The 26,183-nt window shown below is 36.3% G+C and overlaps 1 protein-coding gene across 2 annotated transcripts in view; it reads left to right on the top strand.

The window, feature by feature from the left end:
* LOC137246611 (uncharacterized) overlaps positions 1 to 16,477 on the top strand; it is a 28,399-nt gene extending 11,922 nt beyond the window's left edge. For both annotated transcript variants that reach the window (XM_067777668.1, XM_067777670.1), the window contains exon 3: positions 14,449 to 16,477. The gene's annotated coding sequence lies outside the window, so the exon portion shown is untranslated. The remainder of the gene's footprint in view (positions 1 to 14,448) is intronic.
* Positions 16,478 to 26,183: the final 9,706 nt, after the last annotated feature.

Raw genomic sequence — 26,183 nt, forward strand, 5'->3', positions numbered from 1 at the left:
ATGTAAATAAAATCAAAAATTAATATGCACGCACTATTTGTAATAAATATATAATACAATAATTTAGTGCAATAGAAATTAGAATAAGAATTACATGTAAGTAATTAAATTAATATTAACTAAATTTCATATGTGAAAGGAAAAAAATGTTCTGATTGAACGAATGAGAAAAAAGGGGAGGAACACCCTAATATCATACATTCATTCAACCAAAACAATTTGAAAGTCAGAGAACAAGAGGAATATGACAAATCTGATCAACTTGTCAGATTCTTCTTTTTCTAAGGAAGGGTGGTATAACCGCACTGCGTTACACGCTTTACGTAACAAAATGCACCCCTGCGTGCAAGTGGCATCGCCGTCAGCTGTGGCTGAACAGCAATGCCAATTGCACTCAGCAGTGGCAACGCAGCGTGGATATACAAGTTATAACAGCAGTATTCAGCGGTTGACCCATTTACTCACGTTGCTGAGCATGTGACCGCGCTATGTTGCGTGTTGAAGTTTCGCTGACGCAGCACACGCGCACAACAAGCGGAAGTTAATTGGGACAACGATTGGTGTAGTTGCAGAAATTGTGATGGAACAGCATAATCTAGTTTTAGTTAAGTAAACTATTTTTTATACAATAATTGTTTAGCATAGCATAATTACTTTAACACAAGAACTTAGCTGCTAGGTAAATTACTTGTTCGAGTCAGTTCAATTTGGATAGTGCAAAAGCACAGAATAAATTTTATAACGTTGACGAAATTCTCGTGTTTATTTTAATTCGGTGAACGGACAGTTCACCGCAACTTTAATTTTTTATCGCCTCGCTTGTTGAGAGGCTTAACTGGCGCCCGAGCAGTTCTCGGTGCAGAGTGATAAAAAAGGACCAATTAATAAAAGTCTTTAAATCGAACATAAAAAAGTAAAAGTGAAAGTAAAGTGAAACTAAATTTGATTAAAAAAAAGTGACAATTAACAAAGAGTATTCAAATCAAACACAAAGGGGAAGTAAATTGAAACGGAATAATTAGTAAATCGAGCACGCAGGAAAAACAGCGAGTATTCAAATCAAACACAAAGGGGAAGTAAATTGAAACGAGATAATTAGTAAATCGAGCACGCAGGAAAAACAGCGAAATCATAAAAAACAAGTACCAGAGTGGCAAGAACCAAAACACCAACAGCGGCCGAATGAAATTGTGCTATTTGTGAGTAGATAGCGCAACTGTTAACATCCTTTTTTCTTTTCTGTATATTCCTAGAAACATGAACACTGAGGAAATGAAGAAATCCCTTTTGGAAATGAATGGCGCAGTAAACGCCATTCTCTCGCAACTAAACCGCTTCGAGGAACGCCTAAAGAGTGTCGAAACAAAGAGCAATGTAGAGTCCATTCAGGGACTCAGCCAAAATTTGGTAAGGCTAGAAGAACAACTAGAGGATGTGCGCAGACAATCTGCAGACACCGACCCACAACCAGTAGAGGAGCCACTCGTAAGCCCTCGGACTGAGGGCGAACTGAACGAAATTTCAAAACTTCCAGATTCTGTCAAGGAACTCCAAATATTTGACGGATCACGAGAACACTATTCCTCTTGGATCCACAGCGCAGAAAAAATCGTTAGGGCCATATTAAGGCATATTAGGTATAAGATTAGGGGGGCAGCAGACGCTGCACTGGTATCCCACAATATCCTGGATGCTGATTGGAAAAGTATTAAGGAAATCCTTTCCCTACACTATGCCGATGCTAGAGACATTGAAACGCTCGATCAACAACTAACCCACATGACTCAAGGACGCCAAGAAGTTTCCGAATTTTACGCTCAAATTAACAAGCAACTATCCCTAATGATAAATACTATCAATACGGAAAAATACGAGCATAAGGAAACAGTTAAGGCTTTGGCGGAGACGCACCGAAAAAGGGCACTCGACGTCTTTATAAGAGGTCTAAATGGGGACTTGCCGACGCTGCTCCTCATACAGAAACCAAAATCCTTACCAGAGGCATACTTATCATGCCTCGCATTTATGAACGTGGAAAGCAGAAACGCCATTTATAGAGCCCCACAAACATTCAACAGAAACAACAGAACGTTCACTGATGTTTATCAATCGCGTCATTTACAGCAAGGCAACAGGGATTACCCACCTCAGTACCAATCTAGATATAGGTACACAGCCCCAGCAAACAAAAATCTTATAAATAGAGTCCCAAGCCAGTTAGGACCAAACCCATACCACCCAGGGTCAGGACAATCTCGCGTTAGTAATCAATATTCGCAGAGCTGGCGCAACAACAACAGCCCCTCAGGCGTCACAAGAATGGATGTTGATCCATCTTCCCAAAGCCGGCAATCCAATAGCTCCAATTTCCGAAGAAACGATAGTCTAAAAAGGGGACCTGGTTCTTCAGGGTTTTCAGCAAACAAACAACAAAAATTGTTCCACTTGGTGCCAGTAGATGAAGAGGAGGGCGTAGAAGGCACTATAGAAAGCAATAAGGAACAACACACCGGAGATCAGGTAAATTTTACGGTAGGGGCCTCGTGTCCGGCGTACCGTATTTAGAATACACTACGCAAGGTCAAGGAACACTCAAGTTTTTAGTGGATACGGGGGCAAACAAGAACTATATTAGCGAGCATAGCATAGCATAGCTCAAAATACCATACCGGTGGAGAAGCCTTTCCATGTATTCTCTGCGGGGGGAGAGATAAGAATAGACAGGAAAGTGTGCGGACATTTTTTTAAATTCGTTGGTAAAGATCTACATACCACATTCTTTGTTCTTCCAGGACTCAAATCCTTCGATGGTATCATAGGTGACGATACACTAACAGAGATTAAAGCAGTCTTAGATAGGGAATTAAATCTTCTCATAATAAAACCAGATATTTTTCTGCCCCTTAAGCGGCAAAAGGTACAAGAAGTCAATAGTATCAACGTAGACATTCCCTTTGACCCCAGTATTACTGACTCTATTAGAAAAGGACTGAGAAAGATACTCAACAAATATGAAAACGTGTTCGGTCCAGTCGATCGTAGGATGGAGATCGAAACCAACGTCCGGGCAGAGATAAGAACCGAAACGGAAAACCCCATCTACACTAAAAGCTACCCCTACCCAGTCAACATGCGTAGCGAAGTAGAAAAACAAATTAAGGATCTACTATCAGAAGGCATCATTCGTCCTTCGAAAAGCCCCTACAACTCGCCCATATGGATTGTGCCAAAGAAATCGCAGCCTGATGGTGAGAAAAAATACAGAATGGTCATAGATTTTAAACGTCTAAATGCCGTAACTATTCCTGACACATACCCTATACCAGACATTAATGGCACCATAGCAAGCCTGGGAAATGCAAAATACTTTACTACCTTAGACTTAACCTCCGGGTTCCACCAAATTCCTATGAAGGAAAGCGACATCCCAAAAACCGCATTTTCCACCATGAATGGAAAATACGAATTTTTGCGGCTCCCTTTTGGCCTCAAAAATGCACCCTCTATCTTCCAACGCATGATAGACGACGTGCTCAAAGAATTTATAGGCCGCATTTGCTTCGTATACATTGATGATATCATCATCTTTAGCAAAGATGAAGCTACTCATTTAAAGGATATCGAAGCAATTCTTGCTAGACTCTTAACAGCTGGTCTTAAAGTCAACTTAGAAAAAACACAATTCTTAAGAACAAGCGTGGAGTTTCTAGGATATATTGTGACATCTGAGGGTATACTACCAGACCCAAAAAAAGTGGTCTCAATAAGAAACATGCTCCCTCCCTCCAATTTAAAAGAACTCAAAAGTTGTTTAGGATTAACTTCCTACTACAGGAAATTCATCCGGGATTATGCAAAAATCGCTAAACCACTAACCAACCTAACACGGGGCGAACACGCACAGGTAAGAGCAACACAATCAAGAAAAGTACCAATAATAATGGATGAAGAAGCACGAAAGGCATTCAGTAATCTTAAGGAAATACTGACGACCGCGGAAGTCCTGACATTCCCCAACTTTGAGAAGGCCTTCAATCTAACGACTGATGCGTCGGATTTTGCGATCGGTGCGGTGCTCTCACAAAACCACGATGGCAAAGGCAAGCCTATAGCGTTTATATCACGAAGTTTGACCACCACAGAGGAGGGGTACGCAACAAATGAGAAAGAAATGCTAGCCATCGTCTGGGCCTTAGACAACCTACGAAATTATTTGTACGGTGCAAGGAAGATTCGAATTTTTACCGATCATCAACCGCCAACCTTCTCTTTAAGCAACCGTAATTATAACGCCAAGCTCAAGCGATGGAAATCTAGGATAGAGGAGTATAATTACGAACTCATCTATAAGCCAGGAAAATCGAACGTCGTAGCTGACGCTCTCTCTCGGCTAAAAACTCAGGTAAATCAACTAACAACGACGTCCGAATCTGAATGTGCCAGCGAAAACGCAACCATGGGCTCAACGTCGTACTCGGCAAACGACGGCAGCTCAACCTGCGACACCGTTCATAGCGCGGATCGGGATAACTCGGATTTAATTCCATTCGTCGAGGTACCTCTGAACGTGTTCAGGAATCAAATTGTGTTTGGGGGTAGGTTACAAATATGCGAAGAACCTCATCCTGGTTACCTGCGACACTATGTAGGAATAGAGGGTATAGGCGAACAAGAACTGGTTAATGTGCTTAAGGAAAAGCTTAGACCGAATGTAATAAACGGCATCAAAATGCCAGAAAGTCACTTAGGGTTGCTCCAGAAGGTATATTTAGAAAACTTTTTACATTATAAAATACGGGTAGCTCAAATTCTTGTAGAAGACCTACGAAACCCAGATAGAGTCCTTGAAGTCATATGGGAGGAGCATAGAAGAGCGCATCGAAACCCCACTGAGAATAGAAAGCAAATCCTAGAGCGATACTACTTTCCGGGAATGAGCAATAAGATTAGAACATGTGTTTCATCGTGTGAAACATGTAAACTTAGCAAGTATGATAGGCACCCAAATACGCCAGAACTACAAAGGACACCAATCCCATCACGCCCTTGCGAAATCATTCACATAGACATATTCGAAATTCAAGGGGAAAAGTTTTTAAGCTGCATAGACAAATTCTCAAAATTTGCTAACCTTTTCCACATTAGAAATAAATCCACTCTGCACCTTAAAGAGAAAATGGTGAAACTACTACACTATTTTACGACCCCTACAATTCTAGTAACCGACAATGAACGCGGATTGATAAGCCCGATAATACAAAATTTACTCGAATCGTTAGGAATCAGCCTTTATCGTACGCCATCCCAGAGAAGTGAGGTGAATGGCCAAGTAGAAAGGCTCCATTCCACCCTTATCGAAATATTTAGGTGTTTAAAATTAGACAATCCCACTTTCAAGACAAAAGAGCTGGTAAATATAGCAGTAGATCGCTATAACAATACCATTCACTCGGTAACAAACCGAAAGCCAAGTGAGATATTTTTCAATCGTTCAAACGCCTCTAATTACCAGGAACTCCTAGACAAAAGTAGGAAAATAAATAAATACCTGAAAACACTGCTAACCCAAAAGCAAATTGCCCAGATCGAACGGCATAACAGGAAAAGATCGCTACCGGAGCGTTATGACGAAAACGATGTCATATACGTGAAGGATAGACAGATAAAGGGAAAACATAAACCACCTTTCAAAAAAGAAATAGTTGCCAAAGACAACAAAGTCACAGTAACCACACTTAGTGGTAAAAAAATCCATAAATTTAAAGAAACGCGGCAATGCGCATAATGAATAGAAACCATTTGAAATCATAGCTACAAGAGCGGGCTTATTAGTGGGACCAATCGTGCCTTAGTAGGTTGTGGCGCCATCGAATTTGACAAATGGCTACGCTACTCCCAAAAGGGATACCCACGATCCCCCATAGCTGGTTCGAGAACAGCATGATAAAAAAAAAAAAAAAAAAAAAAAAAAAAAAAAAAAAAACATATTTCCGAATTTCGTTATTACTTGCTACAACCAAAAAAGAAAAGAAAAACCAAAGAAATGTATTTCTGAATTTTGTTATTACTTGCTACAACAAAAAAGAACAAAAAAAAAAAAAAAAACAAAAAATCACCAAAGAAACGAATTATTTATTACTTGCTACAAAAAAATATACAAACTTATACAAACTATTACATACTACTATGTAGCGCAAAAACAAAACCAACAAAAAACAAATATACAAGAAACCGAAATGATACGTACAAGCAACAAAAAAAAAAAACAAGAAAAAAAAAACAAAAAAATTAGAATGAAAAAACCTCTTTTCTAACAATTTTTTCACTCCCACTAACCCTCTAACCTCACAATAACATAAATAACTTCCAACAACCACTAACCCACTAATACCAATAATGTTAGGTATGGTCTTTCCAATTGCAGACTCCCACTGTTGGCGTCGGCCATCAGCGGCCTCCACATTTTCCACTATAAGGCACCAATCGTTAGTATCCAGAGCGGAAATGGGTGGATCATCAGCGGATCCTTCAAACTTATACATGCTATCGACCTCCACCAGTATGCTACTATCATATCGAAGATGGAAAAACTGGCTTACCAACTATTAAAACGAACCGACGACCAGCTCCTGGCACAAGTCTATATCAACCAAACTCTCCAGCGCCTCGAAGAGCTGTAGGGGAACATGAAAAGAATCAGACCCTCCCGATCTATTGACTGGATAGGCTCTGCGTGGAAATGGCTAGCAGGATCACCCGATGCCACTGATTGGGACAATATCCTCCACAGCCAGGGTGAAATCATAGAAAACAATAATCACCAATACAAAGTAAACAAGGATCTATTCACGGCAACCGTAGAAATTTCCAAAAAAATTAATGAAATCGTAAGCCGCACCAATTCGGTAATGAAGGAAGCTGAGGCAGAACAATTCGAGCAGAGCGCCCTTCATAATATCGTGCTTGTCCGAGAAGAGGTCAATGAAGTAGTACGGGCATGTCAACTAGCTAAACGTGGAATTATTAACACTAACCTACTCGACATGGACGAAGTTAATCAGATCCTGTCAGAAATAGAAACACTACCTTACCAAAATATAATTGAGGCAATTGAATACGGAAAACCATCAATATATACAAATGGGACTATGCTCCTATACGTTCTATCAATACCCAAAGTAACAGAGAAGAAGTATAACCTTCTAATTACTCGCGCTGGTATCTACGAGGGCAAACAACTGGACCTTCCATTCGATAAGATGCTCGTCAACCAGGAAGAAACATATGGACTCAAGGAAAATTGCTTGACAATCAGTTCATCTACGGTATGTGAATCAGAGTCCTTGAGCAAATTGGAAGAGATTACCTGCCTACCTCGGTTGCTGAAAGGAGGTGACGCTAGTTGCCAATTCATCAGGCGCAATGGAACCATAATCGAATTGATAAACGATAATACAATTTTTATCTCAAACTACCAAGGTGTAGTGGAAAGTAGTAACGATACCAGCAATATAAATGGCACCTACGTTATCCAGCTAAGTAACGAAACGATAAAAATTGGCAACCAAGTGTTCTCCAGCAACGAAGCAATCACAGCTCAAGCCTTGCCAGCCGTACTAGCAAACGTCAAAAACCACACTACAAAGATCAATCTGGAGTATGTTCATGATATAACGATGGAAAACGTTAGATATCTAGGGTATGTAAATGGGAAAACTAACTACTCGTTGGTCACGGAAGCTGCCTCAAGATTCGCAATAGCCCTCATCGTCACCATGCTATGGAAATGGTATACTAAGAAGCTAAATATTCCACCAGTTCAAATTCTGATGAAATGGGCCACAAACACGAAGATCTTCAAGGGCCAATCTGCCCATGAAATCCGTAACCTGGACGAAAGCGCACCAGTGAAGCCAGTCAGAATCAACATTACGCCAAATAGCCAGATCGACTCCATAAAAAATATATCCACTTCACATATTTCATGCTTCGATCTGCGGGACGCAGATCTTTAAAGGGGGAGGAGTTATAACAGCAGTATTCAGCGGTTGACCCATTTACTCACGTTGCTGAGCATGTGACCGCGCTATGTTGCGTGTTGAAGTTTCGCTGACGCAGCACACGCGCACAACAAGCGGAAGTTAATTGGGACAACGATTGATGTAGTTGCAGAAATTGTGATGGAACAGCATAATATAGTTTTAGTTAAGTAAACTATTTTTTATACAATAATTGTTTAGCATAGCATAATTACTTTAACACAAGAACTTAGCTGCTAGGTAAATTACTTTGTTCGAGTCAGTTCAATTTGGATAGTGCAAAAGCACAGAATAAATTTTATAACGTTGACGAAATTCTCGTGTTTATTTTAATTCGGTGAACGGACAGTTCACCGCAACTTTAATTTTTTATCGCCTCGCTTGTTGAGAGGCTTAACTTACATATAGATGAAGAAACAGTTTTTTATACAGCCAGCAACAGTTAGACACGCGAAGAAAATTGTAAGCGAAAAATCTAAAGTGGTAGAAATTAAAATCTGAAAAATAAAGGTAGAAATTATAAACTAAGTGTACCACTAAAAGACTAAAAGCGTGTAGGAGAAAAACAACGTTATAAATAAAAACACTTAAACCTAACAAAACTAAAAGAACAAACATTTTATTTAAAAAGGAACTGAGAACGAAAAGTAAGTGTGTGTAGGTGTGCACAGCATAATTTTTTGGATGTCCAAAATGGACATCTTAAAGCACGCTGCAAAAAGCACAAAATTTATGACCACTCTAGGTCTTCAAATTGGGTATTTTCAAATCGCTGTTGCTGAAAGAGACCGAGACAAAACATGTCTAATTACGCCTTTTGGTACATTCCGGTTTAAGAGAATGCCGTTTGGTCTCCGCAACGCACCTTCCACATTTCAAAGACTAATCGACCGTTTTAAGGCAACGCTGCCAAATATACACATTTTAGCATATTTTGATGATATAATCATTTGTTCACCATCATTTACAGAACACTTAAATGACATAAAAAGCGTACTCTTCAAGCTGGAAAAGTTCAAGCTGCGCGTTAATTCTAGTAAATGTCGTTTTTGTTGCGCAAGTGTTAAATACCTTGGTCACGTCTTAACGACTGCAGGCATACAAATTTACCCAGAAAAGACTCTGGCGATTACACACAGGAAAGAACCAAGAAATATCAAAGAATTGATGTCATTCATACAAACCTGCTCTTGGTATCGGTGCTTTATTGACCGATTCGCTGAAATTGCCAAACCGCTTACGGAGTTAATGAAAAAGAATGCTGAATGGAAGTGGAGTACACCACAAAGGGAAGCTTTTAACAAGCTTAAACAATGACTCGTTTGCCCTCCAATCTTGAAGCAAACTGAAGACAATTTTCCTTTCATCATTAAGGCGGACGCAAGTGCTTATGCCTTGGAAGCTGTTCTTATCCAGGGGTAGAAACAATGCGAATATCTTATCGAATATGCGAGCCGACTTTTGACAACAGCAGAGAAAAATTATTCAACTAACGAAGGCGAAGCCCTCGCCATTGTATGGGCATGTGCGAAATTCAGAGGCTATATAGAAGGAGCTGAAGTGTTATTGGTGTCCGATCACCAACCGCTAAAATGGTTATTAACCATAAAGTCACCAACAGGCCGCCTAGCAAGGTGGGCACTACAAATACAGCAGTATAATTTCAAAATCGACTACACACCAGGGAGAACAAATTCTGTTGCCGATATGTTATCGTGACCACCCTGTAACGAGGAAGAAATTGAAACAAACTGCATTTATGCTTTTCAAATCGACTTGCCACATAATAAACCTGATGAGCTGCGAGAAGAACAACTAAAAGACAGCTACTTGAAAAATATAATTCATTAATTAGAAGAAACCAACGAAAATGCCAACTTATGGTACACTCGTAGCTATGTTTTGAACAACGGCGTATTATATTGTTACGCAAACGAGGATGCAGATGACGCACAGCTCGTCGTATCTGATCACGAGCGCGGAAGTATTTTGAAAACATATCATGATGACAGCACAGATGGCCACTATGGAGCAGGGCGAACTATAGCACGTATTCTAAGTTGTTACTTCTGGCCAGGAATGCGAGCCGAAATTACAAAGTACGTTAGAAACTGCATTGAATGCCAGCGATACAAAGCAAGAAACATGAAGCCAATGGGATTGCTTCAAACAACAAGTAGCAAACAAAGATTCGAAGTCGTTGCCGTAGATTTATTTGGTCCTTTGCCAAAACGGAAGAACGTACCTGATCACGAGCGCGGAAGTATTTTGAAAACATATCATGATGACAGCACAACTGGCCACTATGGAGCAGAGCGAACTATAGCACGTATTGTAAGTCGTTACCTCTGGCCAGGAATGCGAGCCGAAATTACAAAGTACGTTAGAAACTGCATTGAATGCCAGCGATACAAAGCAAGTAACATGAAGCCAATGGGATTTCTTCAAGCAACAAGTAGCAAACAACGATTCGAAGTCGTTGCCGTAGATTTATTTGGTCCTTTGCCAAAAACGGCTATCAATGGATCCTGATTGAAGAAGATGTCGCTAGTTGTTGGAGAGAATTGTTCCCTTTAAAAGAAGCAACTGGCGAAAATTGCGCAAAAATCTTAATCGAAGAAGTTTTTTTACGATATGGTGTTCCTAGGCGTCTTAAATCTGATAATGGCGTGCAGTTCGTATCCGCGATTATGCAGCAAATAGTTTACTGCATGGGAATTCACCAAGTTTTTACACCTGTTTATTACCCTGAAAGTAATCCAGTCGAACGCAAAAATAGAGACTTTAAGGCTCAACTAGCGATACTTGTCCAAAATCAACACAATGTGTGGAATATAGGTTTACCGTCCATACGATTTGCAATGAACTCAGCTAAGTGTCAATCAACCAGCTATACAGCAGCTTATCTCACTTTTGGAAGAGAATTGCGTACATTCCATGACGTAGAGCATGATATACGCACAATAACAGAAAATGAAAATTTTATTCCACAAATTACACCGTATTTGAAAACAATTGCAGAAAATTTAAAAAACGCTCGAGAGGTAGAACAAAAGAGCCAAGATCGTAACAAGATGTATACTGACAAGCATAGACAACCACAGGCTAAAATCGATGTGGGAGACGAAGTATTGGTTACAACTCACGTACTGAGTCAAGCAACAAAGGCTATTACCTCAAAATTTGGACCAAAACGTGATGGGCCTTATATCGTCAAACGAAAGGTCGGTGCAACCTCATACGAAATTACATCAAAAGCTGATCCAAACGTACCACTTGGGACATATCACGCATCCGCTTTAACATTATACAAAGGTACCAATGCAAACCAAGATCCAACTCCAGTCCAACCTATTCGGAAACGAGGAAGACCAAGGAAGAACAAATAACCGTGTGATGACCGCTACGTTTACTTCACGTTCATCAAGGGGGAGACTGTAGCATAAGTATAATTTAGTAGTATAACTATTTACTTTTAGTAGTATAAATGCTCATTCAGTACTATTAGTTGTCAACGACAACCCTATTAATATAAAAGCACTACAAATCATTCCACAACATATGTTAGTTATGATACATAAAAGCACTACAATATGTTCCACAATATATGTTAGTTACCATACACATATACACAACATTTAAAATTAGAATACACAAGCTCTTAATAGCAATGTAAAAGCTCAGCACCTGTTGCTATAAAAGAAGCGCTCTCAAGTGGACATCTTTCACTTTGCGATTTTCGTCCACCAGAAAAAACTCTGGCGATTACACACAGGAAAGAACCAAGAAATATCAAAGAATTGATGTCATTCATACAAACCTGCTCTTGGTATCGGCGCTTTATTGACCGATTCACTGAAATTGCCAAACCGCTTACGGAGTTAATGAAAAAGAATGCTGAATGGAAGTGGAGTACACCACAAAGGGAAGATTTAACAAGCTTAAACAATGACTCGTTTGCCCTCCAATCTTGAAGCAAACTGAAGACAATGTCCCTTTCATCATTAAGGCGGACGCAGGTGCTTATGCCTTGGAAGCTGTTCTTATCCAGGGGGAGAAAGAATGCGAACATCCTATCGAATATGCGAGCCGACTTTTGACAACAGCAGAGAAAAATTATTCAACTACCGAACGCGAAGCCCTCGCCATTGTATGGGCAGAAGGAGCTGAAGTGTTATTGGTGTCCGATCACCAACCGTTAAAATGGTTATTAACCATAAAGTCACCAACAGGCCGCCTAGCAAGGTGGGTACTACAAATACAGCAGTATAATTTCAAAATCGACTACACACCAGGGAGAACAAATTCTGTTGCCGATATGTTATCGTGACCACCCTGTAACGAGGAAGAAATCGACTTGCCACATAATAAACCTGATGAGCTGCGAGAAGAACAACTAAAAGACAGCTTTTTGAAAAATATAATTCAATCATTAGAAGAAACAAATGAAAATGCCAACTTATGGTACACTCGTGGCTGTGTTTTGAAAACATATCATGATGACAGCACAGCTGGCCACTATGGAGCAGAGCGAACTATAGCACGTATTCTAAGTCGTTACTTCTGGCCAGGAATGCGAGCCGAAATTACAAAGTACGTTAGAAACTGCATTGAATACCAGCGATACAAAGCAAGTAACATGAAGCCAATGGGATTGCTTCAAACAACAAGTAGCAAACAACGATTCGAAGTCGTTGCCGTAGATTTATTTGGTCCTTTGCCAAAAACGGCTATCAATGGATCCTGATTGAAGAAGATGTCGCTAGTTGTTGGAGAGAATTGTTCCCTTTAAAAGAAGCAACTGGCGAAAATTGCGCAAAAATCTTAATCGAAGAAGTTTTTTTACGATATGGTGTTCCTAGGCGTCTTAAATCTGATAATAGCGTGCAGTTCGTATCCGCGACTATGCAGCAAATAGTTTACTGCATGGGAATTCACCAAGTTTTTACACCTGTTTATCACCCTGAAAGTAATCCAGTCGAACGCAAAAATAGAGACCTTAAGGGTCAACTAGCGATACTTGTCCAAAATCAACACAATGTGTGGACTATAGGTTTACCGTCCATACGATTTGCAATGAACTCAGCTAAGTGTCAATCAACCAGCTATACAGCAGCTTGTCTCACTTTTGGAAGAGAATTGCGTACATTCCATGACGTAGAGCATGATATACGCACAATAACAAAAAATGAAAATTTTATTCCACAAATTACACCGTATTTGAAAACAATTGCAGAAAATTTTAAAAACGCTCGAGATGTAGAACAAAAGAGCCAAGATCGTAATAAGATGTATACTGACAAGCATAGACAACCACAGGCTAAAATCGATGTGGGAGACGAAGTATTGGTTACAACTCACGTACTGAGTCAAGCAACAAAGGCTATTACCTCAAAATTTGGACCAAAACGTGATGGGCCTTATATCGTCAAACGAAAGGTCGGTGCAACCTCATACGAAATTGCATCAAAAGCTGATCCAAACGTACCACTTGGGACATATCACGCATCCGCTTTAACATTATACAAAGGTACCAATGCAAACCAAGATCCAACTCCAGTCCAACCTATTCGGAAACGAGGAAGACCAAGGAAGAACAAATAACCGTGTGATGACCGCTACGTTTACTTCACGTTCATCAAGGGGGAGACTGTAGCATAAATATAATTTAGTAGTATAACTATTGACGTTTAGTAGTATAAATGCTCATTCAGTACTATTAGTTGCCAACGACAACCCTATTAATATAAAAGCACTACAAATCATTCCACAACATATGTTAGTTATGATACACAAAAGCACTACAATATGTTCCACAATATATGTTAGTTACCATACACATATACACAACATTTAAAATTAGAATACACAAGCTCTTAATAGCAATGTAAAAGCTCAGCACCTGTTGCTATAAAAGAAGCGCTCTCAAGTGGACATCTTTCACTTTGCGATTTTCGTCCACTTGATAGGTAAGCTAAAATACTAACATTTGTGCAATATTAGTTCAACAGTGATAAACTGGTCGCTAATATTGTTCATCGTAAATAATTAATATTAACGGTGCTTAGTTGAACAGTGATAAACGGGTCGCAAACACTGTTAAATATAAATAAAAAATATTATCAATATCTAGTTGAACAGTGACAAACTTGTCGCTAGAATTGTTAACAATAAATTAATAATAATAACATTTTTAACACGTACTATAACCCTACTTTCGTAATCCTTTTTATTTAAGGTTTTTTGTGTATTATATTACACTGAACTTACACTCCCACAGCCACATCTAAATAAAAATTCATTGTGAACCAAGTTCCTCCACTTTTATTTGGAATAAATAACTTTTATAATATTATAATTAATTATTTACAGACCAATAAAACGAAAACATAACATTATATACTTTCAGTCTACGGAAAAAGCACCCTGGAATCCTAACAAAGCAAGAGCTTGAAGAAAAAATCATATGGGCTGCAACAAAAATCCTCGTCTAAAGAGATAATAGCACCTGATTGGCGCTCTCAATTGACAGTGGTAAAGAATATAAACAGCAAGGAAAACAATGGATTTTTTTCCACTCCATAAAATTCATATTTTACATCAAACATGGAAATGTACTGAGTATTTAAATAATAAAATTAAAGAAAAAAAAAACTTTTTTTAAAAATAAGCTGTTATTATAGGTTAATAAATTTAACTAAAAAGTAAAAAATAAATTGACTGTAAAGAAATATAACACTTTATAAGTTCATTGTAACCTTTAACGATAATTAGGCTTTTTCGTCTGCGACAAAAAATTCCACATTATACATAATTATATATTTTTAACATTAAAACTTTACACCTAAATTATTAAATCTTACAGTTTATATCAAAGTCCTAATTGTTCTAATAAAAAGGGTGTTAAATTTTGATGGTATAATTAAGAACATTTAGGACCTCCTTTTCTTGCTATCACAATGTAACACGCTTATATTAGAACAACTAGGACTGTGATATAAACTGTAAGATTTAATAACTTGGGTGTAAAATTTTAGTGTTAAAAATATATAATTATTTACAATATGGAATTTTCTGTCGCAGGCAAAAAACCCTAATTATCGTTAAAGGTTACAATGAACTTATAAAGTATTATATTTCTTTACAGTCAATTTATTTTTTACTTTTTAGTTAATTTTTTTAACCAATAATAAAAGCTTATTTTTAAAAAAGTTTTTTTCTTTAATTTTATTTTTTACTTTTTAGTTCGTTTTATTAACAAGCAGTAGAAGCTTGTTCTTAGAAAAGCTTTTCATCCTATCCATTTATTTTAATGCACAAACATTACAAGGTTTCTTCGTAGTCAACTTTGAACAGTCAAGTTCTTATATTCGAGTGTTAACTAACTTAAAATCATAATTTGTTGTGACTTTGCCTATGTCGCATTCAGTTTACAACTACTGATAGCATATCTCTGCTCTATTCCATCGCCAAAAATCTGTAAAACAAAATCAAGTGCGCAGAAAAGTATGCCACAAAAAGAATGCACCATTTAGCGATAACAGCCTTAATTCTACGTTTATTGCATACACAAACAAAGCGAAGTTACCTGCGTTCTTGAGGACTTAGGCTTTCATTCCCTTGTGAATACAAATCTTTACCGATAACTCAGTTTTCGATTAATTTATCGAATTCTCGCAAAGTAATATTACATTGTCATGGGAGTTATACATGTGTGCAACATTTCAGCTCAATCGGACACCGGGAAGTGTATCAAATTTAACTCAAGATTTGATTACAGACAACAGCCAAGTGAAAGTAAATAAGAGCTTATAAAAATATGGCATTAGTTGAGCAAACTCACAACATAAATACGAGGAACAAACATAATTTCAAATTGCCGTATTTTAGAACTGAAATTGATAAACATAATATTTTCTACAAGGGTCTAAAAAGTTACAATGTTCTGCCTATGGATACAAAAAGTTGCAACCAAATAAGCCTTTAAAAGAAAATTATATGAATATTGTAAAACCTTAGCTATAGGATAAAACACTGTAATATAATCCAACTTACGAATTAGGCTTCTGGTCGTAATAAATAAATAAATGAAATACCGCTTAAGGAAAAAATAACTATCAGAGGCGACGTGAAGCCACACGAAGAAGTGTACGAAAATGCAGTGCAAAAAAGGCGTCTAGGTTAGAAGGGAATCCCAACAAAATTATACGCCAGGGTTATAACTACCAACAACAACAACAACTCGGCAAAGCTGTGCGGAAAGTTGAGTATTTCCACAATTACTAACTAAAAAGAAAACTGCGATGGCCCAAATTTTTTCTAATTTTTTCAGTACATTAGAGCGCGAGATATTTTAGTTAACAACGCTTATGAGTTTATGCGCGCTGTATCCATAACTCTATCAAAAATAGCGGTTGAAGAAGTAACAGAAAAACAAATTAAACGAACTGATAAATGTGATGGTGGATCAAAAGAAAAATGTGCTTTTATTTAATTAGAAAAAGAAGAAAATGAAGTTACAGAAGTATCGATAATAATAGAAAAGCGATATATGTACATTATTAAAATAAACATAAGACTTCATTTACATTAGTTGAAATTACTTATTCCAATACCACCTCTTAATTTCTACTAACATATAACTTCAATTAGTGCATTTAATTTCATTAAAATAACAAATTTAATGCTTCTCGATGCATTGCAAATGCTATCCGGCCAATTGGTTTGGTCATTATGTCAGCCAACTGATCGGAACTGCATACGTATGCCAGATTTACTTTGCCAGCAGCAATTGAGTCGCGAATAACATTATACTTGATGTCAATGTATTTCATTCGCTTATATTCGCGTGGTTCTTCAGCTACCTTAAACCATGACTGGTTATTTATTTATTTATTTATTATTTAAAGTCGACGACAAACTATGGTCGACTGCATAATATGAAATATATATAAATATACAACTCAAAAGTTAAAATTTAAGATATATAGAGATTTCAACAATGTTATATTACGAACAAAGATATATTATTGAACATTACAGTTTAATTTCAGAATATAATAATAAGAAATATGAGCAGAAATAAGATCTTATACCGAGATCTTATAATGGCGGAATGCATCAGATTCCGCTCAGCATGATTTCGGAATACAGTGGATTCCAATCTTGCTGTTAGAATGCAACAAGTTTCCAATCAGCATGTCATGGGAATCCGGCAGTGCTAAGAGTAGTGTAATGAGGATACTATAAAAGGTTAAAAATGAATGAAACGTGTTGAGACGTTGATGAGTGAATTCCGAATGTGTCTTTATTCAAATATTTCAGCTTATTTATATTAAATTATTCTAAACATATTCTTACGTACATATTTACATTTAAGCATACATACTTACATGCATATCTACCTTACAACTCTACACAAAATATGTACCTACACATCTGTGTTGAGCTGCGACTTCTATGGGAAATGCATACCTTGCCAATTTGCTGGAAATCAAATTTGTTTGTTTGTGTGTTGTACACACCTGTTTTAATGGCTATGTCAGCATTAATTATCAAATGCATATTTATGTGTTGATGAACATTTAGACTATTTTTGTAGAAGGGTAGCATATTAGACTGATTTAAATATTTGGGATTAAATTGCTGGCTGTTTACACTACATCTCCATTTTTTTCAGAATGCTTATGCATTTGGAGAATGCATGAGCATTCTATTTTTATAAATTAATTCTACTTTTGTATTTTATGTTTGTAGGTTGAACATTTTCTTATTCTACTAATTTAAGTCTATTTTTGTGTACTTATATTTTCTTATTATTTATGATATTGCTATTCTCTATGTTACTGAGCAATTTTTGCTTATCCTCATTTCCTTTTCTAGATGGGATTAAAGTGTCATTATTTTTATTATTAGTATTTTCTTCTTTATAGGGTATTAGAGTAAAATTATTATATTTATCGATCTCTTCTTCCTTATAGGGAATTAATGTAAAATTGTTGTTTTCATCGATATTTACTACTCTGAAGGGCCCTTTATATCTACTATCTAACTTATGTCCTGATTCATTTTTTACTAACACTACATCTCCTATATTTATTTCCTTATAGTGAATATTTTTATCATAACTAATCTTTTGTTTTTCTTTAGCCTCTTTTACTAATTTAAAGGCTCTATCCTGTGCTATTTGTAACCTATATTTAATTTCTTTATCGTAAGCCTCATAATTGTACAATGGGCTTACCGTATTTTCTTGTAAAAATTCGTAAGTCTGGGGTTTTTTGCCAAAGATCAATTCGAATGAACAATAGTAATGGACTGTAGATGGCGTAGTATTGTAACAGTATGCAAAATATTTGAGATATTCATCCCAGTCATCTTTGTTAATGGATATGTATGAACGCACATATTCATTGAAAATTCTATGGCTACGTTCAACAGTGCCTAAAGTGTGGTGGTGATACGGCGTAGATGTTTTGTGCTCAATATTGAGAAGATTAGATAGTTCTTCAAACAAGCTATTTTTATATTCAGATCCCATATCCGTTATTATTGTTTTCATACTTCCATAAATTAATATGAAATTCTCGAATATGGCTGTGGCTACTGTTTTTGCATGTTTGCTCTGTATAGGAATTGCAACTACGTATTTAGTCAAATCACATATTAGAGTGACAGCGTATTCGTTTCCATTTAATGATCTTGGTAAAGGTCCAATTGTATCTATTTGTACTGTTTCGAACGCCTTTGGTGGTGTTTCAGTCAAAATCATTGGTTCTTTTACATTTTTATAAATTTAATTTTTATTGAAATTATCGCATTTTTTTATATATTTTCTTATATCATTTTTCATATTTTTCCAGTAATATTTTTGTCTTATTTTATTAGTTGTACGATTGATTCCTGGGTGGCCACCATTAACAGGATCATCGTGATATTTTTGAAGAATCTTTTTAATTTTATCATTTTCCGTCACATGGACAACCTCCGGAGTTAATGCAATAGTTAAATTTTTGAGAACTTTGGTACCTATTTCCTTAAATGTGTCTATCCGAGTATAATTAAACAATTTGTCTCCTAAGGACAACTGTATTTTCTTAATTCCCAAATTGCCGGCTTTTTCCATAAGCCTGGTAAAGAATTGGCCTAAGTCAATCTTCGCCTCAACAATTTGATTTTCTATATTTATTTCACTACAAATTTTCTTTCCTTTTTTGAAATATAATTTCGGAGGATCGAAAACGAGCTGGACTAGTCTTTTTACTTCACATTTATTAAGCGCTTCGTATATTATAGGGTTCTCTTTGTGACTTTCCTTCTCTTCATTTCTATTAATGTTATTACTGGAATTTTTTTAGTTTGCGATCTTGTCGTGACTTTCATTATTTTACATGCCTATACTGACATTTCTTTCAAAACACTGCTATCTATTTGTGACAGAGCGTCTGCCACGTAATTTTCTTTTCCGGCTATGTACTCCACCCCAAAGTCATACTCTTCCAAATCTAACCTGATTCTAGTTAATTTAGATGAAGGGTTTTTCATTGAGAATAAATACGTTAAAGGTCGATGATCCGTTTTCACTGTGAATTTTCTGCCATAAACATATGGTCTAAAGTATATAATTGCCCAATGTATGGCCGCTAATTCTTTTTCAATCGTGGCTTTGTTTATTTCGCCTTTTGTAAATGATCTTGAGGCATAGGCAATGGGTAATTGTTTTCATATTCTTGCTTAGCACAGCACCGCAAACATAACCACTTGCGTCGGTTGTAATAAAGAACTATTTATCAAAATTGGGATATTGTAGGATATTTGGACTAACTAATGCATTTTTTAGGTAATTAAAAGATTTCTCGGAGTCGTCTGTCCAATTGAAAATTACATTTTTCTTACTAAGTCTTGTTAGAATCTTGGCGTATTCCGCGAAATTTGGTATGAATCTTCTATAATAATTACAAAATGCGACAAATCTTTTTGCTTCATCGGCATTTTTGGCAGTTGGGTAATTTTGAACAATTTTAAATTTGCTTGGGTCTGGTAAAATTCCAGTACTTGGCTGAAAAATAGACATTTGTCCGGATGTAATTTTAAATTATATTTTCTACATGTGGAGAATACATCCCGTAAATTTTTAATCATATGTTTTTCAGAACATCCTAATACGACTAAATCGTTCATGTATAAGAATGCTTGTGATGGTTTTAGACCTGCGAATGCCAATGTCATCATCCTCTGGAATGAGTTTGGCGCTACTTTGAGGCCATAAGGTAATCTCTTGAAACGATAAGTACCGTTGTCCGCTGTAAAGGATGTGATATCTCTTGATTCTGGGCTGAGTTCTATTTGGTGAAACCCTGAGATTAATCTAGGCATGAGAAATATTTCGCTCTTCCCAATTGATCCAGAATATCATCTATTCTAGGCAAAGGGAATTTACAGCTGTTAATTTTTTTATTTATTTGTCTGAAATCAACAACTAATCTCCACCTTTTTTCTTCTTTGCCCGGAAGAGATTTTTTAGGTACCAATAAACTAGGGCTGTTGTACTCTGAGGTTGATGGTTCAACAATATCATCTTGAATTAGTTTATTTACTTGTTTATTTATTTCATCCTTATGTGCTTGGGGTAGTCTATAATTTTTAATATACACAGGAGTGTTATCCTTCAGATGCAACTTTTGTTTGTAAAAGTTGTTGGTCGTAATTGGTTCTGTTTCTAATGAGAATATATCAACGAATTCTGAGCATAATGTGCTGTGTGATTTACTAGCGAATGGTGGGAAATTTTTATTCAATCTTTCTAACTTTTCTTTATTATTAGCTTTACAGTGAGGTGTATTTTCAATTATTACATAATCCTCTAAACTTTCTGTTTTGATGCCATAATCTTGAATGATTGCATGTTTATCTGTTGTATTTATTATTCTTATTAAAGCTTGATTTGAGTTTACTATCGTGTTGGCTACAAAAATACCATTAGCCAATTCTTGATGAGGTACTAATAGTTCCTTATTGTGACTATTGATATGAACCTGTCTAATTTCTTCGGCTCTTGCTGTCCCCAAAATTCCATCACATGGGATTGGGAAATTGTCTTCTACTATGTGAAATTTATGTCGTATTAAAATACTATCATCTGTTAGATCTGCTTTTACTGTTCCAAGTGTGCTTGTTATGCCTCGGCCAATACCTTTTAAATCTGTGATCTGTGAGTTATTTATTGTGACATTACTGTCAATTTGACCCTTCTTTATTATTGAGATATCCGCTCCTGTATCTATCAGGAACGTCGAAGTTGACTTATTTAGGGTAGTATTGGAAGATATGTAGCTGTTTAGATGCAAGTTGAATGTGCATATTTTATTACCGTTAGAATTTACTGTTGGAGTGGTGTTTGGTGGTTTTCCTGTTGGTTTATATTACGGAGATTGCTTGTGTTACTCTGATTGGATGATCTTGACTGACCTCCAAAATTACCTATTTGTATATTATTATTTTGTCTATTACTATTGTTGTTATTATATCTGTTAGTGTTACCGTAATATCTTCGGTTTTGGTTACTTCGATAATTATTATTTTGGTAGCTTCTTCGGAAGTTACCTCGGTAATTACCTTGTGAGCGCGTCAGGCGTAACACTGTATTTGGGTTACCCGTGACTTCAGTACAGCTATTCGTGAATTTTGAAATAGCCTCGTTCATAGATGTGAACGTTCCTACTTGCATTATCAGTTTTACTCTTTCGTTAGCCGAGTTCTTACACATGGCTTTTACAGCTGATTGTGTGGCATATTTGGTTGCCACATCAGGTGCAAGACCGTCTGATATGTAAGCACCTTCCAACGTTTTTGTTAATTTTTAGATTTCGGCAGTGTACTGGTTAGCTGTTTTACTGCGTTGTTGGATGTTTAGGAGTTTTGCCGTCAAAACTTCTGCAGATTCACCTTTAATTTCTGAACTCAACTTTTGCCTTATTGCTAGTATTGAATTTTTAGCGCTCAAAAGGTGTCTAGCTGTTCCCTTGAGCTTTGTTTTTATCATGGAGACTGCTATGGTCTCGTGAGTATCCTTAATTTGTTCTAGGATATCTAGTGCGTCTAAGAAGCTATGTAAGTTCTCATGTTTACCATCAAACTCAGGTAGAATCGACGAAGCCGTTTTTAAGAATTCTACTGTGGTTTGAGCCATTTTGTCTTTTCTAGTTTGGTACTTTGGCGTCTCTGTTAAAATTTCTTTTTGCTCCTGTTTTTCTTTTTCTTTTTGTTCTACTTCTGGTTCCCCTTCTAAGTCGGATGCTGACTCCAGAAGGAATGTGCTATAGTCTATTCTATTTCCTTCTTGAAAATCGTTGGTACTATGAATTCTATATCATATCTTGCCACCATATCATATCAGGACATCAAATTGTCTCTAATGCTGGAAAAAATTTGATATGCTTGGTCTTTTCGATTGCCGTCGAGTTTACCATTTAACTGTTGAATTATTTTTCCTATTTTGTTAAATCCTTCAACTATTATTTTAAGATGCTTTACTACTGTTTCTGCCTTAAATTTTGTATTTTAATTAATACATTTGTAAGATTTTTCTCCTATCGTTTTTTCTTCTATGAGTAGTTTAACGATATCTTCCCATTTGTCCATTGGGGATGGCAGTTAAAATTTAGTTAAACCTTATCTAAACTGTCTGCGTGGCTAGCATATTGCTTTTTTAGGAATTTATTATGGGTTGAGTAGAGTTTCAGAAACAAACTGACTACGCAGATTATTAGAAGCATGATTTTGATAGTATCTAGTGCCTGAGTATGATCTACTACTTGGACTGGGTTTACAGCGTTTGCCATTGGTTTTTCTATTTTTGATTCTTGGCCTCCCATCGTAAAAAATATGAAGACAGGATTTTTTTTTTGTGGTTTTTTTTCTTGTATTAAAAAATTTTTCCAATATTTTAATCTGTTCTTCCCATAAATTTTACTTCCCATCTATATATCTCTTCAGCTGCTGTTGCGAGTGGGTTCCTAACATTCCATATTGTTGGTTCCCCAGGCATCTCAATAAGTTTCCAATGACTTTTCAACCAAATCAGAGTTGTTTCCTCATCTACAATTTTAATTTCATTTGTAAGGTCCTCAAGTGGGCCTTTTACATAACTTTTAATTTTTCTTGATCTTTCCATAATTTTAAAATCTAAATTTTTTAACAAAATTGTATTTTTTTTCAACACCCTAATGTTTACATTGTTGGATTCGGTTTTTTATTTTTGTAACTATTTTTCCTTACTTTGGTCAAACTGATTTTGATTTTGTATGTCCTCTTCTGGGAACATAATTCAATAAGTAGGAGAGAAAAAAAAAATTTTACAGCAAAAATATAATTTTTGCTTGTCAATAGGCAGCCGTTATGTTGCCCGAATATTTTCCTGCCTAACAATAATTTTCAAATTGTTAAAACTAATCTAATATACGTATTATACATAAGTTGCCAGTTTATTCCTAATGTGGTCAGTTCTTTCCAAGGTAATATCAATATTTTTACTGGTCATATCCACTGCTCCTGCATTATTTCGATTATAAAGCCCGTAAATTATCATAAAAATTGCTAAATGGCGTCATTTTTGAGTGCTTCAAATTGGTCGTATTCACTGCTCCTGCATCAGTTCGATTATAAAGCCCATAAATTGCTAAATGGTGTCATTCTTGAGTGCTCCAAATTGGTCATATCTAGTGCTCCTGCATCAGTTCGATTATAAAGCCTGTAAATTATCTTAAAATTGCTAAACATCATTTGCTACTTTTACAAGGCTTAGGTTGTAATCAGCCAGTAAAATCCTTGCCAGCTATGAAATTAGGCTGAAAATTCAGCCAGTAGAATCATAGGCAGGATCGCAATATAAAAGGTTAAAAATGAATGAAAAGTGTTGAGACGTTGATGAGTGAATTCCGAATGTGTCTTTATTCAAATATTTCAGCTTATTTATATTAAATTATTCTAAACATATTCTTACATACATATTTACATTTAAGCATACATACTTACATGCATATCTACCTTAAGCATACATACTTACATACCTACATACAACTCGACACAAAATATGTAGCTACACATGTGTGTTGAGCTGCGACTTCTATGGGAAATGCATACCTTGCAAATTTGCTGGAAATGATATTTGTTTGTTTGTGTGTTGTACACACCTGTTTTAATGGCTATGTCGGCATTAATTTTCAAATGCATATTTATGTGTTGATGAACATTTAGACTATTTTTGTAGCAGGGTAGCATATTAGACTGACTTAAATATTTGGGATTAAATTGTTGGCTGTTTACACTACAATACGCCATCACAAGGCATAAAAAAGTAACATGACTTGTGTTGTTGGAATGCATTGGATTCCAATCAGCTCGATGCCTGACCCATAAGATTATACTGCCGGAATGCATACGAATCCGGTCAGTGACTCATGAAATCTTCGAATATTGTAAACGAAGTGCTTGATTTGTAGCCGATTTCACCAAGTAAACTTTTTAACCATTTCAATTCACAAATGCCATAAGCCAGTGCGATGTATTCTGCTTCGGTTGATGACAAACTCACAATTGCTTGCTTCCTTAATGTACAGCTGACTGTATTATAGAAATTGTTAAATAAGTATGCGGAAACAGATTTTCTATCGTTCTTATCGTTGCCCCAGTCAGCATCTGTATAGCCAGTTATCAATTCAGCATTCGTTGATTTGTGATAAATCATCCTTGCATTTAATGTGATATAACGCAAGATTCGTTTTGCGTGGGTAAAATGCACAACCCCATAGCAGCTTTGAAATGTGCTAAAATAGTTGTTAGCAGCACACAAATCTGAACGAATAGTGAGCGTTGCATAGGTTAAACATCCTATTAATTCCCGATATGGTATATTAGGCAAATTATTTCGATTTCCCTTCTTCAGATTCAAGCCTACCTCCGTTTGTGTAGCTGCGCCTTTGCAGTCATTAATTCCGAACTTTGCCAAGACTTTCTTTAAATATTGAATTTGATTCATAGTAACTTCGCCCTTTTCTATGTTTTGTTCTATATGCATACCAAGAAAAGTATTTACTTTGCCAATATCCGTCATCTCGAACTTTTTAATTAATAATTTCTTGATGACAGTAATTTTATGTTCGTTACTACAAAAAATCAATATGTCGTCGACATATAGTAGTATGTATGTGCAACATACAGTATTTTTTCAGTCTTCATATATAAACATGAAACTGCCGCGCATTGTTTAAAACATACATTCAACATGAATTCGTTGAGTTTTTCATTCCATGTTAATATTACTATCAACAGTATCCTCTAGCTCATTTCTATCAATGATGTTTTCATCAGTATTTTGATTTTTATTTAAAAACTCAACTCTATGCTCTACTTTAATACCGCTGTTTAAAGATGGTTTGATGCCCACCTCTGAATCGATATAATCAATGGTCATGTGCTGTTTCATCATTGCAGCCTCATTAAATATTACATTTCGTCCGATGATTAATTTGTTCGAATCTAAATCCCAAAGACGATACGAACTATTCGAAGCATATCCCATTAAAAGACACTTTGTGTATTTATTATCTAGTTTGGTTCGTTTTTCAACCGGAATGTGATTGTAACAGCTACAACCCCATATGCGAAAATTTGATATGTTTGGCCTTTGTTTGAACTAAATTTCAGCAGGTGTTCTGTCTTTAAACTGATCCCTACGGAGGTTGTAGGGCTTCGATTCTTTAGATAATTTGCAGCTATAATTGCCTCAGACCAAAATTTTCGATCCAAACCACTGGCGCTCAACATTGTCTTGCTTTTTCAACCAATGTACGGTTCAGTCGTTCAGCAACTGAATTCATTTCAGGATTGTACGGCACCGTATATTTCAATTAAATGCCTTTTTCACAACAAAAATTCTTAAATTCATTCGAAGTGTACTCACCCCCATTATCTGCATTCAATTTTGATATTTTGCATCCATGCAATGCTTCTGCCATTGCAACAAATTCTTTGAATTTCTGAAATACCTCGCTTTTCGCTTTATGCAATACACACTGCTTGCACTTGAATAATCATCAGTAAAAGTGACAAAGTATTTTGAACCAGCATGCGCCAGTGTACTCACCC

The sequence above is a fragment of the Eurosta solidaginis genome, chromosome 3 (assembly GCF_040869045.1).
Source record: "Eurosta solidaginis isolate ZX-2024a chromosome 3, ASM4086904v1, whole genome shotgun sequence".
In the NCBI taxonomy this organism is placed as follows: Eukaryota; Metazoa; Arthropoda; class Insecta; order Diptera; family Tephritidae; genus Eurosta; species Eurosta solidaginis.